The sequence below is a fragment of the Natrix helvetica genome, assembly GCF_964273705.1.
Source record: "Natrix helvetica genome assembly, chromosome: Z".
In the NCBI taxonomy this organism is placed as follows: Eukaryota; Metazoa; Chordata; class Lepidosauria; order Squamata; family Natricidae; genus Natrix; species Natrix helvetica.
In genome coordinates this window covers 24820555-24839834 of record NC_138554.1, presented here as the reverse complement: position 1 = coordinate 24839834, position 19280 = coordinate 24820555, and the positions used below count along the sequence as shown (strand labels likewise).

At 42.7% G+C, this 19280-nt stretch overlaps 1 protein-coding gene across 4 annotated transcripts in view; it reads right to left on the bottom strand.

Moving 5' to 3' along the window:
- The window catches only part of CDC42EP5 (CDC42 effector protein 5), a 31441-nt gene extending 13530 nt beyond the window's left edge, over positions 1-17911 (bottom strand). Inside the window, exons 1-2 of one of the 4 annotated variants that reach the window (XM_081970772.1) lie at positions 17772-17911; positions 6845-7236 (exon numbers count right to left, since the gene is read on the bottom strand). The gene's annotated coding sequence lies outside the window, so the exon portion shown is untranslated. The other 3 variants (XM_081970774.1, XM_081970773.1, XM_081970775.1) reach the window with 3 other exon arrangements.
- Positions 17912-19280: the final 1369 nt, after the last annotated feature.

Sequence of the window (19280 nt, the reverse complement as noted above, 5' to 3'; positions counted from 1 at the left end):
AGTGCCCTCTAGGTGTCCATGAGATCCAAAATGACCAAAGCAACACTCAGCATTACATCACAAGCTCCTACCCTTTCACACTCATGAGCAACTCCAAGATACATGTATAAGGGGATAGTTTGCATTGCATCAGCCCAATGTTGCCTCTGGCTATTCTACCAAAGAGAACTACTTGTTAGTGGGTGCTACTAACCGTTTGGTAGAAATAAAGCCAGTTCTCTGGATTCAGTTCCATAAAGTTATTTTAAATCAAACAGGAACAAAAACACCTTACCTATCCAAAGCACTAATATTTTTGCTCAAGATTGCAAGGCAGCTATGGAGGGCTGTTACACAAAAGAAGCAACTGCCTTAAAGAACTTTTTGGAACTAAACCCAAAAGGTGCATAGGCTGAAGACCTTTGACATAGCCCGCAGTGATGTGAAAACAGCCTAAATCAATGTTTCTCAATCTTGGCAACTTCAAGATGTGTGGTCTTCAGTTCCCAGAATTCCACAGCTAGCATTTCATGGCCTAAACGATCCCCAATCTTTCCAGCTTGATGGCCTGGCCTGGTGCAGTGTTTGTGTGGGGGGCAGGTCAGGGGTGGGTTCATGGCTGCTGCCATTGCTGGTTTGCTCAGGGATGTGCTGTGCGTGCTACGCGCACATGCACAGTACTAAAAAATATGCTTCTGTGCATGCGCAGAAGCCAAAAACAAGATGGCAGTGCCTATGGCGCCACCGAGAGAACCAGTTTGGGGGCATGGCAGGCTGAGTTACTTCCTACTCCGCCGAACCAGTAGGAACCCACCTCTGTGCCAGGTGTACGCTCATGCATGAACTTCCGCTCAAGCGAGCGGAGGGCGCTTGTGCTCACACATGAAGATCCATTTGCACGAGCACCCTCCGCTCACCTGAGTGGAACTTCACACACAAGTGCAAGTGCTCTCCGCTTCCACACATAGAGTTTCTCTCTCTCTCGTGCTTGTCCACTCCTTGTGCAAGTGGAGCTTCGGGCGTACCCAATTGCTCATTTTTCCCACAGTCCAGTTTCAAGCAGGCTGCGGCCCATTAGTGGGCCATGGTCAATGGTTTAGGGGGGGGGGGCTGGCCTAAATGAAAAAACCTCATCAAGTCTTCCATAGCAGCACCATCATCCCATCTTCCTTGATTCATAGACCATGCTACTCTTACTTTCTGCCATCCATCATCTCTCTTTATAAAGTCCTTGAAACAGGACCCTGGTTTTGCGGATAATATTCGTCTCCCTGGTCCCATGGTGTCCCCAGAACTAATGGTAGGTTTTGTTGCCTTCTAGAAAGACAAAAGGAACGAGGACACCCTCACTTTTGGGATATTTCATAAAGTGGGCATCTCCATAGAAAAAGTCCGCTGCCTGAGACCCATCAAATGTACCCTGTTTCCCTGAAAATAAGACCTCTCTGGATAATAAACCCAATCGGGCTTTTGAGCACATGCGCTAAAATAAGCCCTCCCCCGAAAATAAGCCCTCCCTGAAAATATTGCAACACAGCAGCAGCCATGAGTTGACCACACTCGCCGCCTCCTGTACCTCAAAAATAATAAGACGTCCTCGAAAATAAGGCCAAGCGTTTATTTCAGGGGTCAAAAGAAAATAAGACCCTGTCTCATTTTTGGGGAAACACGGTAGTTCCCTAGCCAATGGGATCCATTCCCTCTCTGCTGGGTCTGGTGAGATGGGCAGGTGTAATTGGACAGAAGTGGTCCTCGGACAATCTGGTCCCATGCCATGTAGGGCTTCAAAGGTCAAAACTATCACCTTGAACTGGACCCAGAAACAAACTGGAAACCAGTGCAGCTCACAGAACAGAAGGGCAACATATGTTCCAGACAGACAAAAACAGGTAAAGTCCTCAACCTATGACCACAAATGATCCCAATGTTTCTGTTTCTAAGTGAGACAGTTTGTGAGCTTTGCCCCATTTACAACCTTTCTTGCCACAGCTGTTACCCTGTTTCCCCTAAAATAAGACTTCCCTGGATAATAAGCCCAATCGGGCTTTTGAGTGCATGCACTAAAATAAGCCCTCCCTGAAAAAATTGCAACACAGCAGCAGTCATGAGGTGACCACGCTCACCGCCTCCTGCACCTCAAAAATAATAAGACCTCCCTGAAAATAAAGCCAAGCGCTTATTTCGGGTCAAAAGAAAATAAGACCCTGCCTTATTTTCGGGGAAACAAGGTAAGTGAATCATTGCGCTTGTTAAATTACTGATAGTTATTAAACAAATAACGGCTTACCCATTCACTTTGTCTGAAGGTCACAAAAGGGCCTGGGACACTACAACCATCATAAATATGAACCAGTTGCCAAGTGTCTGAATTTTGATCATGACCGTGGGAATGCTGCAATAGTCATAAGTCACTTTTTTCAGTGCTGTTGTAACCTTGAATGGACACTAAAAAACCTGTTGTAAGTGGAGGACTACCTGTAACACCTTGTGCCAGCTGAAACATTTTGCAGCAGCTGAAGCTTCCGGATACCCTTCAAGGCAGTGTCAGCGGGCGACACCTAGGAGTAGGTCCTTCTCTGTGATGGGCCCAACCCTCTGGAATGACCTCCCCCCCCGACATTCGAACCACCACCGACCTCCGTTCCTTCCGTCAAAAGTTAAAGACTCACCTATTTCAATCAGCTGGCCTGGCACTTTCTTAGTTTTACCTCCCGGGGATTTATTTTAATTGGGTTTGGGTTTTTAATTGGGGATGTTTTTAGGGTTTTAGAATATATTTATTTCTTGTACAGCCTATCTCCTCCATCCAAATGTATTTAATTGTTTTATGATTGTATTTTTATCTGCATTGACTGTACACCGCCCCGAGTCCCTTTTTGGGAGAGGGGGCGGTCTAGAAATCCAAGAAATAAATAAATAAAATAAATAAAGGGCAGCCCTATATGGCACATTACAGTAGTCTAGCCAGGATAATTTATTAGAGTTCTTCCACAATGGAATAATCGAGCATTACAGGTAGTCCTCGACTTGCAACGATGTGCTTAGCAACCGTTTGAAATTCAATGGCACTGGAAAAAATGACTGATGATCAGTCCTCGTACATACGACTGTTGCAGCATCCCCACAGTCATGTGATCAAAATCTGGGTGCTTGGCAACCCGGCAGGTATTTACAATGGTTGGAGAATCCTAGGATCATGTGATTGCCACTTTTAACCTTCCCAGCTGACTTCCGATAAGCAAAATCAGTGGGGGGAGGGGGGAATGGAGGGAGCTGGATTCGCTTAGTGACATGATTCACTTAACAACTATAATAATTCATTTAACAACCATAGCAAAAAAGGTCAAAGATTTTTGACCTTTCACGGTGCCTGCCATGTGCTTCCATTGGCCGTTTTGCACAGCAAATGTAAAAAAATATACCATTGACTGAAAGACTCTATTCTTGTGGCTCAGGAAAGTTGGAGACCATTGAACACATTCTCCTTCAATGGTCTTTTTATAGAGATACTAGCCGATAACGCAGCGTTGCCCAGGTATTTATTTATAGGGGAGAAATGTCTGGACCAAACGTAATTTCTAATGTTTTTCTCCCTTACCAGAGGGAACCTCCTTATGGAATACTATGAAGATGTTACCATGGCAACTCTACTGAGCTGTACAGAAGAAGCCATTTTACAGCAGTGCAGTAGAAGCCATTTAAAGGCAAACAGGCTGCATCTTAACAGAACATACACCTCTAGGGGCATTAGCGGTGTCTTACCCCCCCACAGTATTTGTCTCCGGAGAGTAAGTCATCTGTGTACCAAGTTTGGTTGAAATTGCTCGAGGTGTTCCAGAGTTATGCTGGAACATATACACACAGAGCGATAGATAGATAGATAGATAGATAGATAGATAGATAGATAGATAGATAGATAGATAGATAGATAGATAGATAGATAGATAGATGATAGATAGATAGATAGATAGATAGATAGATAGATAGATAGATAGATAGATGATAGATAGATAGATAGATAGATAGATAGATAGATAGATAGATAGATAGATAGATAGATAATAGATAGATAGATGATAGCTAGATAGCTAGATAGCTAGATAGCTAGATAGCTAGATAGCTAGATAGCTAGATAGCTAGATAGCTAGATAGCTAGATAGCTAGATAGATAGATAGATAGATAGATAGATAGATAGATAGATAGATAGATGATAGATAGATAGATAGATAGATAGATAGATAGATAGATTAGATAGATTGATTGATTGATTGATTCGGGGGGGGATTTCTCTTTTTATAGAGATACATCCTATAATCGATAGGTATCCTGGCCATTTCGGTACTACTTACCTCCAGTGGCTGTGACTGCAGCGCAGGAGGCTAGTTTCCGTGCAACAGCTGTGGGAATTCGTCGGAAACATATACCTATTTTACACAACTAATGCAGCAAACCCTTTTGCATTACTACTCTTTTGCATTTTAATATTCAATTATTAAGGGCCTCACATTTAAGAACTGATATCATAATATAGTTAGGCCATGCTGTGTTTTGCTGTGATTGAATCCAAATTGTGATTATAGTGTAGATTTTATCTGTTATTTATTATTTTATTCTAGAATTTTTAACTGGATACTCCTGGACTTGTTCTGGTCTTTGACTGTAATAAACTTACTTGATTTGACACCTTGCTTAGCAACCAAATGTCTGGTCCCAATTCTTGTTGTAAGTGGAGGACTCAACTGTCAAATAGTTTCCTATGCAAGCCGAGAAGGAGATCAAAGCTTGCTTGGTTTCTGCTGAAATGTATGGTACAGGGACAACTTATTCCATGATGATTCCAATTTGGAAGTAGGCTCTTAAATGCAATCCTTTTTAATCCAAGAGTCCTTGATTATTAGTTTAAGGGATAATTGGCCATAAAGTGACATAACTGCCCACTTAGGATGAGCTTAAACCTTACGAACGGAAGGAGCAAAGGGGGAAAAAGAGGCAGAGGCAGAAATGTGTTCCTCTCCTCAGATGAAGTTTAAATCAAAATATCCCAAGGGGTAAGGAAGGCTTCTTACTTTTTAAAAATGAAAATGAATTAACTGATTTTTCTGGGAAATGCTCTAGCATCGAGACAAAGCAGTAGGAATGGGGTGAAGGAACTATCTTGAGAAAGCCATATGCATGTATTTGTGGGAAGCATATCACCGGATAAACAAATTACCTTTAAGAATGAACTGCCCTTAAACCAGTGTTTCTAATTTAGGGCAATCTGGCCTAAGCTATTCATTGGATCAAACAAACTTTTATGAAATAAGTCTATTTTTCCTTCAAGCTTTTTTACTTGAAGCTCCCTGTGACCACTTGAGGGTTGCCCGAAGAGAGAGCTTGTGGACAATATACTTTCATTTGGCGGTTTTTTGTTTTGTTTTTTAAAAGCTTTTCAGCAGAATCCCAGCCTTCTGGGGGATAGCACGTTGGCCGTCTACCACAAAAAAACATAAAGAGGGCATGCAAAAATGCGAGGCGTGGAACAGCTGAGAATCAGAACCACTGGATCTGACATGATCTTGGCATGATCCCAGGCGGGCTTATTCTAAAAAGTCTCTTGGGAAAATATATCTATTCCTTTCCCTTCCATCCTTCCCTTCCCTGTCTGCGGATGACAGATATGGTTACTAGCCCCAGAGGACAATGACGGAATTTCCTTCAAAAAATTAACACAAATCCTTTGGAAATGCTTGTGCACAGCTGGGATTAAGGAAACAGTTAAGGCACTGGGCAGATCTGGTGGGATTGTCTAACTCTGATGGAGCAGAGAAACAACATCTATGTGGAGAAGGGGCCCATATTCAGGATTTATCTAGAAAAGGAGCTAGATCCAGCAAGCAAGAGGCAGAGAATGAGTTAGGAGAATATATCCTGGGGTCCTTACAGAAAGAAGGAGATCAAATGGGATATTGGGCTAAAAAAACGAATTGGGATTTCAAGGGGAGAGTTGGTGGGCCAGGAGAAAAATCTAGGGAACCACAGAAGAAAGGATCAACAAAAGGGCATTTTATATCAGGGGTCCTCCAAGAACTAGGTCATTGAAGAGAAAACCTCAAAACAGTGGGGACGGGGCGGCGGGGGGGAAGGGGGCTGGGAGGTGGTTGTGTTGAAAGTTTTGATATGCCAGGAAGAATATCTTAAGAAATCGAGGCATAGATATGTGGCTGGGGGTGGTCATGGTGTCAATGTGGCTTAGCCGCAGCCCCCTCTCTTTCTTGCTTTCAACGTGGCAGCGCTTTGATTTATGACTACTCACTTATTCCTTCCCCTCCAGACACACACATACACAGACAGACAGACAGACAAGACTTTGTGCTACCACACCCCCAAGTTTCCTTTTAATCCTTGTGTGAGATTAAAGGTCAGTTCATCCCCTGCACTCCCCTCCTTTAGAGAAGAGGGCTATCCAAAGAGACCATCCTGCTTTCCCAACGCCTGCACTGGCCACCTGGTTAGGTTAGCTGTTCTCCAGGTGAAATTGCTTTCTTTTTCAACTCTCTGGATTCCCGGGTCACATTCTGAAACTACAATCCTCTGCCTCACCTTAGTTTCCAGACCATCAGCTAGCCATATTAAATCACACTCTACAGTAGGGGACTAATGAGTCCCAGTTCCTGGCTGGCTTATTTTACTACAGCTCAAGCTACAGTCAGAGTCGCCCCCCCCCCCTCCTCCCCATCCCAGCCCCACCGCAACCTTAATTCCCTGCAGCCAGGAGAGATGTCAGATGGTTCAACACGTGTCTTTCTCCAACTGCCCAGCCAGAGTTTCCCAGGCGCAAAAAGATAAGGGGGAGAAAAAAGGCTTTTAAGTTAGCAAACTCACCTTTGCTAAAAAGAGCGCGGCAACTGCCTTTTTCCCACACCTCAAGTGACTCACAGGAACGTCCCGACTCTCTTCCTGCTTTTGTAGTCGCCCCAATCCGCTGCCTCCGCCAAGGGGCAGTGCCAAAGCAACCCACAAAAAAAAAAAAAAAAACCACCAAAAAAACCAACCCACTCAATATCCTCCCAGCATTCAGAGTTGGATCCTGTTCCACTTTTGTCCAGCAATGTCCGGGAAGTTTGCTACGAGTTTCTCAGAAATCCTCAGAAAATTTCCTTTTCCCCCTTTTCATTTGTCTACTTCTGCGGCTCTCCTTTTCTTTTTCCTCTTTCTTCACCAGCTTTCACTCCACCCCTTCTTGGGTGGTGGCCCAGAAAGTTATTTATTTATACCTGAACAAGAGAGAAAATATTGCAAATGTCAGAAAGACCAATAAAATCCGAACTGCGCCACAGAGGATATTGTAAGAGAGAAACTGGGAAACAAAAGCCAAAACAAATATTATCCCCGGGCAGGAAATTTAAACGCATACCCACACATTAGGGGGAAAATAAACAGCCTCTAACTTTGTATAAAGTTCAGCACATTCCTGAATTCCGGAGTTTGGTTGGCATATTCAGAAACCCGACTAAGAACCAAATGAAAGATAATGCAGGGATGTGAAAGGAGCGTCTCTAAATGTTAGGCTTTGAAAAGTGAAGTGACACGTTCTGGGGTGTGTGACACACATACCACACACAGAGAGAGACTAGTTAGACAAGGATGGCTGAGCTAGCCTCACCTTCACTTTTTCCAAAGAAGCTTAGCAGTTGTAGGGGAAGAAAAAAAAGCAGCCACTTGGAAACCGTGTTAGAACTGCCTTATTTTGAAGTATGGGTAGTCCTCGACTTACGACCACAATTGGGAGTAGAATTTCCTTTTCTAAATAAAGCTGTTGTTAAGTGACTCACATTCAATTTTACACTCAACCTCTTTGCCATGGTCGTTAAGCAAATTGTTGCAGTTGTTAAGTGAATCGTGTGGTTGTTAAGCGAACCTGGCTTCCCTCACTGACTTTACTTGTTGGAAGCCAACTGGAAAAGTTGCAAATGGTGGATCATGTGACATCGGGATGCTGCAACTATCATAAATGCAGGCCTGTTGTCAAACACCCAAATTTTGGCCCTGGGGAACATGTGATGGCTGTTGAGCAGGAGGAACAGTTCTAAGTCATTTTTAAAAAATGATGTTATAACTTTGAATGGTTGCTAAATAAATGGCTTCATGTCAATGATTACCTATACAAGTATATCCTTGAAGGAGATCAATAGTGTAGAACCACTAACACAGATAGTCAGAAATTTAAGAAGTGGCTGGCTGTGGGGACATATACCTTTATAGACAGAACCAAGTTCCCTAGTCTTCTACAACTGATAAACTTACAACTTACAAACTTACAAACAAGCAACACATCTCCACTTTGTATCCCTCTCTTTAACTTTCTAGTCCTTAACATTGGTTCTGAAGATATGACAGCACAAAAATTTGCACTGTTCTACATCTACACTTTTCCCAGATAACTTCAGTTCTTTGGTATGGTGGCAGTGGCAGCAAATTTGACAACTCCCCTTGTATAGATACTTTATATTTAAAATATTTCTTAATGTAAGAATATCTTCTGAAGTGTTTTAAACACTTAAACAGAAGCTTCGTCAGTTTTTTTAAAAAAGAAAAATGCCTGTATGAATGTACATGTGTGCATATTTGTACATAAATGACAGAGACAAAGAAATGTTTAAATCACCATTCCAATACAATGCAATAAACACATTAATAACAATACATGACATGTTGTATAGATCAGCATTTAAAACATATCCTGGTTTAAATCCTGTTTTGCCAAGCAGAGACACATTCTGTTGATCAGCATGAAACATAATTCATGCTTTTTAAGCATCTCATGCATTTTAAGGAACCCAATAGTGGTGAGCAATCAGAGATGGGGAAAAAAAGAGAAATGGCCATCAGTCATTAACTTTCAATGTGAAACTCTTCATAAATAAAAATCTACACCAGCAAGAAGAGCAGAGCATTTCCTTCTAACATGCCAGCCATTTTTTCAGAGTTGTTTAAAAGCTCCAATCCAGGTTTTTATTATAGCTTTCTTATAATGTCATCATTAGCTGGCTTGAATTGTTACTTTTAGTAAAAAAATGGACTAAGAAACCAAACAAACATATACCGATAGTTGGTTTATGGCAACTGCATATAACACAGTGTACAGGTAGTCCTCGACTTAATTTAAGCCAAAATTTAGGTTGTTAAGTGAGACATTTGCTAAGTGAGTTTTGCCCCATTTTACGACTTTTCTTGCATCAGTTGTTCAGCGAATTACTGCAGTTAATAAGTTAGTATGCCAGTTGTTAGGTGAATCTGGCTTCCCCATTGACTTTGCTTGCCAGAAGGTTGCAATAGGTGATCATATGACCTGGGACACAGCAACAGTCATAAATAGAAACCAGTTGCCAATCTGAATTTTGATCACATGATCATGGGGATGCCGGCAAAGGTTATAATTGTGGGAAACTGTTGTAAGTCGAAGACTACCTGCACTCTGCACATGTTTGAAGAACCTTTCCTCATTGCCTGAAGTAATCCTTGAATTGACCAGAACAGAAATAAAACCCTAATACAAATTTTTTTTGCTGTTGATATTTTGCCTCTGACCAAGCTCATTTTTTCCTCTTTTGGAGAATGGTTGAAGAGACCCACGGATAAATGAATCAGCCCAGACTTCAGAATATTATTCTTTTTTTTTAAAAAAATGAGCAATTGACTCAAATCAGAGTTGACAAACATGGCTTCTGCATTCCAATGGATTGATGTAGTGTTGGAGAGATAGAAAGGGGGTGAGATTAAGGAAAGGAAAAGACTAAAAGATGAATGGTTCGAGAGAGTGATTGATTGGAAGATATGTTTTTTTTTTAAAGAAAAAATGAGAAGGCAGATCTGGGTTCGTGTGTTGGAACCCAGGGGTGAGAGAGGTTAGTGCAAATAACCATAAATCTCAAAGAGTGAAGGATTTTTTATCTCTGTTTGTGAACATCAGGTTCAAAGCTTATATTTCAGAGTGGACAAAACAAGAAATGGGTAACGAGATCAAAGGATGAGCAAGAGACATCTATGGGTCTCTGTAGACCACATTCCTTCCCCCCTCCCCTCCATCTCAGCATCTTTCTTCTTTATCTTTATTTAGTCTTTAGGTTTTTATTTAGTTATACCATTTTTTTTCCAGAGAAGAAGGTCTTTGTTTCTGCATACTCAGGTTAGCTTTTTTTAAGAAGTTCTAGCAAACGGGGGGGGGGGGGGGAGTGTTGAACCCTCCAGTCATCTTAACTGGCATACTTGATCACAATCCTTCCTACTTTATTGCATGTCTAAACTGTAACTTTTCTCCTGTTTTATTAGCCCTATAAAAATGGATAGCTTTATGCAATTGGGAGAGTTAAACCTATGACAAAAAACTATGATTAGCCTAATGCAGGGGTAGGAATATATCGCCTTGGGATACTTCCTCTGGGCACCTTTGAGCTCTGCGTAACATGAATTTCCTTTCATTTTAAAGGAAACCGCACGGCAGTAGAACAAATGTCCTGTTTTTAATATCTTAATTTCTTAATGAGATGACCTTGGGCCTCAAATATCTCTGCAGAGTATAAAAAATTGTAATCCCAGTTGGTTATTTTGAAATGCTGCTCAAAAGAAGAAGAGAAAAACACTGAAGGGGGATTGAACATCTTGGAAGGGTTGGTAAGGAAAATGAATTAAAACTATTTCTCTTTGGGGGGGAAATGTCAGGATTGCCCATGTCTACGATTTTTTTTTATTAATACCCCACCTTTATTATTTTTACAAATAATTCAAGGCGATAAACAAATCCAGTACTCTTTTCTCCTCCTATTTCCCCCAAAGCAACAACCCTGTGAGGTGAGATGAAGCTAAGGTGAGACTTGAACTCATGGGCTCATACTTTCTAACCTGGTGCCTTAATCACTAGATCAGAGATGGGCAGTTACAGTGCCTTCATGGCCTGTGGATTTCAACTCCCAGAATTCCTGAGCCAACACAGAATTCTGGGAGTTGAAGTCCACAGTCCTAAAGTTGCCATAGTTGCTTACATAGTTGCATTAGACCAAACTGGCTGTCAGTTAGCATAATATCTATTTAATCATAAGAAAACCCAATTTCTGTGAGTGTATCTTGTCACATAACAGACTTTTTAAAAAGCCATCAAGAAAGCATTTAGAGATTGGCAAAACACCAGTTCAAATCCCAAGTGAAGATCATCTGTACAGCAAGGGATGCTGGGAACTGTGATTCAGAAACCCCTAACTAAGCTTCAGGCGGCCCTACAGCAGGGGTGGGTTCCTGCCAGTTCTAACCTCTTCTACAGAAGAGGTTCCACAAATCTACAGTGCAGTTTAGAACCGGTTCCAGCTCCCTCCCCTCGCCCGTCCGCACATCATCAAGATGAAGAGCAAGAGGAGGAATTCTGGGAGTTGAAGTCCACAAGTCTTAAAGCTGTCGAGTTTGAACACCCCTGGGGTTTTTTTCTAAAGGATTAGGGGTGCAAGGGTCTTGTAACTTGACAGCTTTAAGACTTGCGTGCTTCAAATGCCAGAGTTTCTGAGCCAACATTTTGGTTGCTAAGCAAGAGTGTTGTTAAATGAGTTTTACCACATTTTATAAGTTGGCCATGCCCATCCAGTCACATGACTGCCAAGCCGCTCCCACTCTGTCACACGGCTGGCAAGCCATTCCCACCCAGTCACATGGCCGGCAAGCTCCTCCCACCCAGTCACATGGCCGGCAAGCCACTCCCACAAAGCAGGCCACACCTACAGAAGAGGTTTTTTAAAAAATTGAAACCCACCACTGCCCTACAGTCCTCAATTATGGGTTCATACAACCATACAGTGACAGTCCTTAACACAGCCTTCTGGAGTAATTTTGGGCTCAAGAAATAGGATGGTGAATTCAGGTTAAACCCATCAGCTATTTTCTTAAGAGTCCTATATTGTTCTGATCAGACTAAAGAAAAAATTGGGAGTTGTCTCATTCAAACATGATAGTAGTAGTGTATCATATTAAAAATTTGAAATGCTTCTCAAGTCAAGAGAACAGTTATCATGGAATAAAAGTGAACATATTTAAAAATGAGCAAAATATGGCACCCTTGGAGGACAGTGAGAAAAATAGAGTATTGATTTATCAACTATAGGGGGAAATCAACCATATGATTAATAGGTTTTTTTTAATTGGAAAGCTGTTTCTACTTTTTTATGCCTTCAGGCACTAGCAAATGGGTGTCCTTGAGATGTTCTGGAGTTTTAGATGTACCAGCCCTACCCAGCCAACAGCCAGATATTGAGAAAGTACAAGCCAAAACAATCACATTCCTTCAGGTTGCCTATCATGAATTTAAAATAGCTCATCCGCCCCGAAAGAAATACCATTATCAATGGTATGCTAAAAATCCCCTGTGGTTTTATTTTTTTTCATAAAGCCAATGGGGTTTGTTCCATTGCATACTGCTACTTAACAGCATCTGAACTTTGATTTTGCTGTTGTGTGAAAGGTTTACATACAGAGATGCATCAGCCTTTAAACTTTGGCAACTTTAAAACCTGTAGATTTCAACTCCAGAATTCACCAACCAACCATGCTGGCTGAGAAATTCTGGAAGCTGAAGTTCATAGGTTTTAAAAGTTGCTAAAGTTGAATATCCCTGCTTTAATTAGAGTCAAATGGGATAGGCTTCCCCCATCTGGAGCATTCCAGATAGCGAAGCTGCAAATCCCACAAAGCCTGGGTGATTAGAATAGAATAGAATAGAATAGAATAGAATAGAATAGAATAGAATTCTTTATTGGCCAAGTGTGATTGGACACACAAGGAATTTGTCTTCTCTCAGTGTATGTAAAGAAAAATAAAATAGAATACGTTCATCAAGAATCATAGGATACAACACTTAGTGATAGAGATTAGACTTAGAACATTTAGCATACAACCCTTAGTGATATAACACTTATTAAATTAATTAATTAATTAATTTTAATTATTAAATTATTAAGGTATGAACACTTAGTATACAACACTTAGTGATAGATGTTAGACTTAGAATAATTTTATTGTCACTTTGAATGTACACTAACCGCCATACATTAAAATGAAATTTCATTGCATATAGCTCTCCTTTGAGGTTTAGAGCAGTGGCCCCCAACCTTTTGGGCACCAGGGACTAGTTCCATGGAGAGAGGTTTTTCCTATAGACCGGAGGGGGAATGGTTCCATGTGCTGCCTGCATCCTTCGGATGGGGCTTTGCATGTTTGTGCGGTCCAATTTCTGGCATGCTGTGGCTTGGCCTCGGTCTACAGATTGGGGCTGGAGACCCCTGGTTTAGGGACTACCAGGTTGGGCAAGGGTGAAATAATGAGGTCTCAGGCATAGGCCAAAGGTTTTAAAGTTTTGCCCTTAAATAATGGTGTCAAATTTGGTTTCCTGGTGGTTAAACAAGGAATCCAACATTCTTTGGAAAAGGAACCGAATCTGATAGGTGGAAACTCAGGACCACTTCACTGACATCTGTCAAAGATGTTACTTTTGAGTAAGAAAGCATGCAAAACCTGTGATTATAATGTCTTTGCAGGTGCAGAAGCTGAAATAGTCCTCGACTTATGTCCACAGTTGGGACCAAAATCTCTGTGGCTAAGCAAAGAGGTTATTAAAGAGTTGTGCCTAATTTTGCGACCTTTTCCCCCATGGTTGTTAAGCGAATCACTGCAGTTGTTAAGTGAATCACATGGTCATTAAGCAAATCTGGCTCCCTTATTGACTTTGCTTGTTGGAAGGCTACTTGGAAGGTCCCAAATGGCAATCACATGACCCCGGGATGCTGAATGTCATATTTGTGTTGCCAAGCACCCCAATTTTAATCATGTGACTGTGGGGCTGTTGTAATGGGTGTAAGTGCAATGACCAGTTGTGAGGCACTTTTTTCAGTACTATTGTAACCTTATAACTAATGGTTATAAGTCAAGGACAAGGGGTAGTTTTGATTTATTAGGCAAAACAGCCATTTCCTATTCACCAAATCTATAATACAGAATCACCGTAATCTCATTTTGGGGTGCATGGTCATAATGAGCTTATTAGCTGCAGTTGCAAATACAGGATAATAGGAATTCAAAATCTACAGAAGCGCTACAGGTAGTCCTTGACCTATGATCACAATTCAACCCAAACTTTATGTTGCTAAGCGACACGTTCGTTAAGTGAGTTTTGCCCCATTTTACCATCTTTCTTGCTGCAGTTAAGTGAATCACTGCAATTGTTAAGTTAGTAGCACGGTTGTTAAGTGAATCTGGCTTCCTCCATTGACTTTGCTTGTCAGAAATCGAAAAAGGAGATCACATGACTGCAGAACATTGCAACCGTCATAAATATGAGTCAGGTGCAAAGTACCTGGATTCTGAACACGTGGCTATGGAAATGCTGCAATGGTCATAAAGTGTGAAAAATTGTCATGCTTTTTTCAGTGCTGTTGAAACTTTGAACGATCACTAAAAGAACTTTTATAAATTGAGGATTACCTGTACCTGTCCTTGTAAATATACAAGAAAGTTATGGGTCATCTAGTTTCCATCGACATACACAGAGGAGATCACAGATATTGCATTGGATGTTCACATATCAAACTGATTGGGCAAAAAAAAACCCCAGCAATATTACCATATAAGATCCAATAGATCCTGGGATTGGATCATTTCAGAATGAACTGAGAAAACAGAACCAGGCAGAATTTTCTTCTAGGCAACCACCATAACCCAGCCAGCATCATTTTTAGATGTTATCCATCCTACACTAAAGAAACCATTTGTTGTGGCAAGCAAAGTGATAAACAGGTTTTCAAATTTTATTGCTCTTGGTTTGTACCAAAGTTTAATGTCCTGTTTCTTTTTCCCTGCTAGGGTGCTAAACAGCAACACTTTTATGAAAGTGGTTTGGCATCTCTAACTAAAAGATAAAGGCTGAACTTGGGTGAGCTGAAGATTTTCTCCTAAAATGTTCTGCCCATGATATTGGTCGTAAGCCAGGGTGCAAATCTGGTCGAGTAGTCAGAACATTGAAATTCAGCTCGACACTCCATGCAGTTTACAAAGCATGCCCTGGGATGGCCTTTTATAAGCAGCAAACAACATGCCCTGTTTGGCCATGTTACTCTTGAGAACTCAATTTCACTTAGACCCAATTACTCCATCCAAAAACAAAAGAAGACTATGCCAGAGTTCGCAAAGATGAGAGCATATCTTTGCTATCCCTTTCGATATACAGGTTGTCCTTGACAATCACAATTGGCAGCAGAATTTCTATTGCTAAGCCAGGTGGTGGTTAAGTGAGTCGTGCCCAGTTTTATGACTTTTTTGCCATTGTTGTTAAGTGAATCACTGCAGTTGTTAAATGAATCCTGTGCTTCAGCTTAATCCGCTGACTTATCAGAAACCAGCTGAAAAAGTTGTGAATGACAATCACATGATTTGGGAAACTGCAATCACCATAAATATGTGCCAGTTGTTAAATGCTCAAGGGACTGTGAGGATGCTGCAATGGTCATAACTATGAGGACTGGTCACAAATCACTTTTCAAATGATTGCTCAACAAATGGTTGTAACTTGAGGTCTACCTGTAAGCCAGCAGTTATTAGAATACAGGTTGATCTCAAGTGACCGACGGAAGTTACAACAGGATTGAAAAGTGAGTTATGACCATTTTTCACACTTATGACCATTGCAGCATTTCCATGGTTACATGATCAAAATTCGAATGTTTGGCAATTGGCATGTATTTATGACTGTTGCTGTGTCATGGAGTCATGTGATCCCCTTTTGCAACCTTCTGACAAGCAAAGTCAAAGGGGAAGCCAGATTCACTTAACAACCATGTTACTAACTTAATGGAAGTGATTGACTTAACAACTGTAGCAAGAAAGGTCATAAAATTGGGCAAAAGCAACAGAAATGTTCAATTGTGGTCATAAGTCGAGGACTTTCTATAGTTAAATAGAACTTCCCTATACAGGAGAAGTAGTTCTTCAAATACAGATTCTACTGAGAAATTGCCACTGTCACCAGCTATATCTATTGACTTTTTGCCTCGTGACAATTTTGGTTGCTGAAAGCACTTGGCCTAACTATAACAATCCAGCAATAGTTTATTTATTCCTTTATCAAACTTATATTCTACCTTCCCTTCAGGAGCTCAAGGTGAGTTACTCAGTGTACTCAGTGCTTTCTTCTACTATTCCCCTCATAACAACCCTGTGAGGTAGGTCAGGCTAGAGCAAAAATAGACGCTACAAAGCAAGACTGACAGTTTTACTATGTACAAGACTAGTGTGCCTAGCATGGCTAATCCAATTTCCATGTGAAAGTGACCTAACAGACAGAAGCAACATTAAAACAGAGGGGGAGGGAAATCAATCCCTTATGCAAGAAGGGGGGAAAATGAATCACATGGTGCCGTTCAATCAAAGAACCCAATTTATATAACATGCAGGAGATTCATGGTGCCCTGCCCCCTCCCACTGCCCTAGAGATCAGGAACATGCTTCAAACATGCCTCCTACTCATGTGATCTTGAAAGGTGCGGCTGGGAGTATAGACCCCAGCCCAAATAGAGCAGGTTTTGCCTGTGGACACAGGCTAACCTTGCTTCATGCAGCTCAAGGATACCACATTGTCACTAAAGTTCACTAGAAAATCCACAATTCTGCACCCCAATAATTCTGTAAACCCAACGGCTGAGCTGCCCTGAGTTTCTAGTCTCTTGGGTAGCCCCAAACATGAAATAAATGCAGAAACATACTTCCCCACCTTCTACATAAAATAACCACTGGTTCCCAAATGCTCTGAGCCCTAATTCGTTTCCGCCCCCCACTTATTTTTCCAGTGCTTCCTCCCAATCCTGCCCCAACCCAATGCCGCTAAAAAGCCGCCACAATATGGTAACAATGCACAAGGAGCAAGATACACCTTCGTCCTCGCTTCTTAACGTCGAGCCTGGATGGACTACAGCTCCCATCATCCTTACCCAGCAGTGCCAAGACCATGCAGAAGAAAGGCGATTCGATCTAACACACCTTTAGAAGGAAAAAGGGAGGACTGGTCGGGAACATACCCAGGAGATTGGGGGTGAGGGGGAGGCTCTGGCGTCCCTGCAGTTTTACGCCCTCCACCCTTTGTTTCGCCGTCATTGTACGCCCCCTGCCATTCCTTTTGGATTGATTCGATTCATCGCCTAGCATTTGCATTGCTCACTCCGGTGGCCCACAGTTCAACACCCCACGTATTGAGATGCCACATTTCTCCACCGCTAGCCCGCCCCGCCCCGCCCCATCCCACCTGGATCTAACCTCTCTCTCTCTCTGAAGTGGACACAGCCAAAGCGGCAAAACCATGGGATTCCTGCAGAGAGACGCCTTTCCCGGGGAAAAAAACCCCCCACAATTTCAGTTACCCGCTGGAACTCTCTGTTAAGCTCCACTCCCTTCTGCCACGAATCGCAGACACAGGCTGCCTTTTGTTCGGCTGCGAATCCACTAGTCCGCGCTGCCCCACGCGAAGGGATCCTTCGGGCTGCGCCGCTCCCCTCTCCGCAATCACCTTGAAGCGATCCCACACCGTTTCTAATCCACTGTAAACCACACGTCCCCTTCCAGCGAACCCAAGAATCCCGTTAATCTGGTGAGATCCCAGGAAGGTTTTTTCTTCTTTCCGAGCCCAGGACTTCCTGATCTCTTGCTCTGCTTCTTATTATTCCCTTTCCCTCTTCACCGCCCCAAACCGGAGCAATAATCCCAGTGTTTTATACCGGCGACGCGCTCTTACCTGGAGCGTCACTCCCAGCCTCTGATCCGGCTTACCGCCTTCCAAGCAGGCAGGTCCGGCAAGCTAGCGGTTAAAAGGGAGGGGTGTGTCTCGCAAGGCACGCCCACTTTCTCGGGGTTTTGCCCTAGCTGTCTTTTTTCTTAAAGGAGCACACCCTCTCCCCCCCCCCCAATCCCATCCCAGGTCGAGATTTGGGCAAGTAATTGCGAGCGCTGGAGGCGATCAACAAACAAACAAACGATTGGAAAATGGAAAGGGGGAGAAACGCTTTCTAGGAGACTCAGAGGAAGAATGTAGATCGTGGAGAGGAGGAGGAAGAGGAGGAGGAGGAGGAGGAGGCAGAAGGGAAAGCGCGTTGCTGAAAAAGGGACTCTAGCTCTATCCCCGCCCCCTCCCACCCATCCCAAGGTTTACCCAGCCCGAGGATGGAATTTCCTGAAAGTTTCTTTCCCAGGGAGAATAATTAGTTCCAGATGGAAGAGGGGAAAGGGGGAGGAAAAGCAGGAAGATTGTTGGAATATAATAAAGCGCAGGAGAAGGAGGCTGGAAGGTATGGAGGGTCCGCCTTTCTCAAACCTGGCGCCCTCCAGATGGGAGGATTTCAGTTTGTCTGACCATCTCCCCGGGCGACAAGCTTTCTGCTTTGAGAAAGCAGAGAAGGGCGGGCAAGGGAGCGCAGGACATAACGCGGGCGAGTGCCGGGTGGGTAGGCACCAGGCGACTGAATGACTGAGCGAGCGGAGAAGGAGGCACCTTCGCACGTACAGAGCAAAGCAAGCTTATTCTAAGCACGTTTGATAAAGCTTGGTCACGTCTGCTTCTTTCCAGCGCGTGTGAATGAAGAGCAGGCAGGCGGGGGAACAAGGGTCTTGCGTTCAGGTGACGGGAGGCTTCAGGGCATTCCCCGCCAGCTGGATCTAAGAATTAGAAACAGCCAAAATGCAGCCTAACGCACCGTTCACTTCCCGGGTCTAGGAGTTTTGGGGAGGGGTGATTCGGGAACAGCCTCCTGCTCCGACCTCTCCAATGCGAGCACGTCCAGACACTGCTACTGATGCCTTCCCACGGGCCGGGGAGTAGGTGGGAACGGCGATGGGGTATTTGCAATTGGGGGCCTCCGCAGTCTGATGAAGCCTTTTTGGGGGAGATCGTATTTTCCGGGGAAAATACTTGGGAACTCCCTAGGAACAACGGAGCTATGGCTGGGTGGGGTCGATCAGATTTATTTTTCCGTGTTCCCATGCTTTATCCCCCTCTTTTTCTCCCATTGATTTACATTTATTTTTTTCTCTTTATCATTTTTTACTTTTTCTCCCCCATTCTTTTCTTCTCGTTTTTTCTCTTTTCCATTTTTTCTCTTATTTTTCTTTCTTTTCTTCTCTTTCTTTTTTCAATGTTCCCATTCTTTTATTTTTCCCATTGTTTTCCAGGGGGAAAAAATCACAATCCAGCAAAAGTTGAAAAATAAAAAAGCACCCCATAATAAAGTAAGTAATGAGGAAAATATAC